We start from the raw sequence: 3,032 nt of genomic DNA, 5'->3' as shown, positions 1-3,032 counted from the left end.
ACCAAGATTAACACCCAACACCACAAATCCATTCAATTACTCAAAAACATGGAAATTACAGAGTCTTGCCCTCTTGGCTCAATTACAATAGTTTATTTTACCTCTATCTCAATTTCAAACCCTATCTCTATCACATCTCTCGCTCACTCACTCAATTCCTTATCATCTCAGGGAATCCCCCTCTATTGCATTTTTTTCCTTTTATGCACCAAATCCTAGCCTAACTGTATTGACAACTCGATCCCTATTTTAATCAGTTTAACAACTAAATCTCTATTATCAAGCTCTGTTACACACCTACACTAATAACTTATCTCTTAATCTAAAAATAATACAATATTCCAATTATTACAATCACTGAATACTGAGACAAATTCGAGGGATCCAATTCTCTCTACTAAAACTGATTTTTGACCATGAGGTTAATGAAATTCATCACTTTTAGCCACAAGATGTGAACATACAATCACATTGTTGGCTAAGTATGGATGCTCCTGCATCAGACTCCCGGGGAAGAAATGAATCAATCTTCAGACTTCCAGGGCTTACTCCATACTTCTGCAACTCTGCTGTTGTCAACCAACTAGCATCCTCCACTGGTTGTCCCTTCCATTTGATCAGATACTGAAAATAAATATGTCATCTTGTTCTTTTGGATACTCTTTTCTCCAAAACAACTTCTACCTCTTTCTTGGTTGTCTTTGGCATTTGTTCTTCCCAGTTCAAAGTTTGAAATTCATCTTCTGTAGCGTCCTTCTGTAGCTATGTCTCTTTCTCTTTGTATGGATACAAATCTGCAACATTGAAGATAGGTGATATTCCAATCCCTTGTGGCAATTCAATTTCATAAGCATTAGTGGAAAACTTCCTCACAATTCTACATGGTCCTATATTTTTCATCTTTAGTTTATTATAAGTCTTAGCAGGAAATCTTTCTTTTCTTAGGTATACCATCACTAAATCTCCCACTTGGAATTCTTTTTCTTTCTTCTTCATATCAACTCTCTGTTTGTATTTGCCACTGCTTTCCTGCAATCTTCCCTTAACATCTTTTTGTAGTCTCTGCATCTGCTCTGCAAACTCTTCAGATTTTGCACTTCTTATCTTCTGTTTACCCAAATTCCTGAGCTCATACACACCTCTTGGATTCATCCCAAATACAATCTGAAATGGACTCATTCTAGTAATTTGGTTTGGAGTGTCATTATAAGCAAACTCTGCTTGAGCAAGTGCTAAATCCCACTGTTTAGGATTTTGATACACTAAGCTTCTCAATATGTTTCCCAAGCTTCTGTTTACCATTGCGGTCTGTCCATCTGTTTGAGGATGGTATGATGAACTGAAACTAAGGTTAGCACCTATTTTCTTCCAAAGAGTTCTACAAAAATGTCCAACAAACTTTGTATCTCTATCAGACACAATACTTACAGGAAACCCATGTAACCTTACAACTTCTGAAAAAAACAGATTAGCAATATGTGTTTCATCACTAGTCTTTTTACATGCAACGAAGTGTGCCATTTTGGAAAATCTATCTACCACAACATAAATAGAGTCATTCCCTCTTTGGGTTTTAGGTAATACCAAAATAAAGTCCATACTAACTGCCTCCCATGGTCGGCTTGGTATTGGCAATGGCCGATACAATCTTGTATTTTGGCTTCTTCCTTTTGCATGTTGACATATCTTGCACTTGTCAACAAATCTCTTAACATCAGTTTGCATCTTTGGACAGTAGTAAAAAGCATTTACTTGAGAAAAGGTTTTGTTTTACTCAAAGTGCCCAGATAATCCCCCACTATGTTTTTCCTTGATTATGTTTTCCCTCATAGAACATTTGGGAATGCACAATTTGTTACCTTTAAATAGTAAACCTCCTTGGATAAGATAATCTAACCACTGGCTTCTATTATGAACTATTGGATTTTGTACAGCTACATAAATATCTTTGAAATCTGCATCATCTTTATACATATCAACCATTTCTTCAAATCCTACAACACTGACTCTCAATTCTTACACAATGAGACTTACCCTGCTTAAAGCATCAACAACTTTGTTCAACTTACCACTTGTGTGTTTTATCACAAAAGTAAAGCTCTGTAAAAACTCTACCCACTTGGCATGTTTCTGGTTAAATTTTGGCTGGTTGTTTATGAACTGCAATGCATGATTGTCAGAATACAATATAAACTCTTTTGGTAGCAAATAATGTCTCCATTTATTTAATGATTGCACAATAGCATAAAATTCTTTATCATAAGAAGAATACTTCTTCTTAGCTTGATTTAGTTTCTCACTAAAGTATGTTATTGGTCTCTGTTCCTGACTCAAAACTGCTCCAATTGCAACTCCACTAGCATCTGTTTCAACTTGAAATACCTTTCCAAAATCAGGTAAAGCCAAAACTGGTTCCTCTGTAATTTTCCTCTTCAACAACTTAAAATTTATGTCTGTTGCTTCTGTCCACTTGAATGGCTGATTAGTCTCCTTAATTGTTTCAATAATTGGTGCATAAATCTGACTAAAACCTATGATAAATTTCCTATAGAAACTTGCAAGACCATGAAAGCTTCTTACCTCAAATACGTTCCTTGGAATAAGCCAGTTCCAAATTGCTTGGACTTTCTCTGGATTCATTTTCAAACCTTCTTTAGAAACTACAAATCCAAATAGATCAATTCTTCTTTCATGAAACTACATTTCTTCAGATTTATCAACATCTTCTCTTTCTGCAGAGTTCTTAAAACCAACTTAAGATGCTCCAGATGTTCTTCTTTGCTTCTACTGAAAACTAAAATATCATCAAGATAAACAATGACAAACTTGCCTGCATATTCCTTCAAGATTTTATTCATCAATCTCATGAAAGTTCTAGGTTCATTACTGAGTCCAAAAGGCATCACTAACCACTCATACAACCCACTATTTGTTTTAAATGCAGTCTTCCACTCATCTCCCTATCTAATTCTTATTTGATGATATCCACTCTTTAGATCTATTTTAGTGAAATACTTTGACCCACTCAAACA

This window comes from Pinus tabuliformis, chromosome 8 (assembly GCF_031772625.1).
Source record: "Pinus tabuliformis cultivar Carrire ecotype Pingquan chromosome 8, CPIR1, whole genome shotgun sequence".
In the NCBI taxonomy this organism is placed as follows: Eukaryota; Viridiplantae; Streptophyta; class Pinopsida; order Pinales; family Pinaceae; genus Pinus; species Pinus tabuliformis.
The sequence above is the reverse complement of the archived record's forward strand: the minus strand, read 5'-3'. Positions refer to the sequence as shown.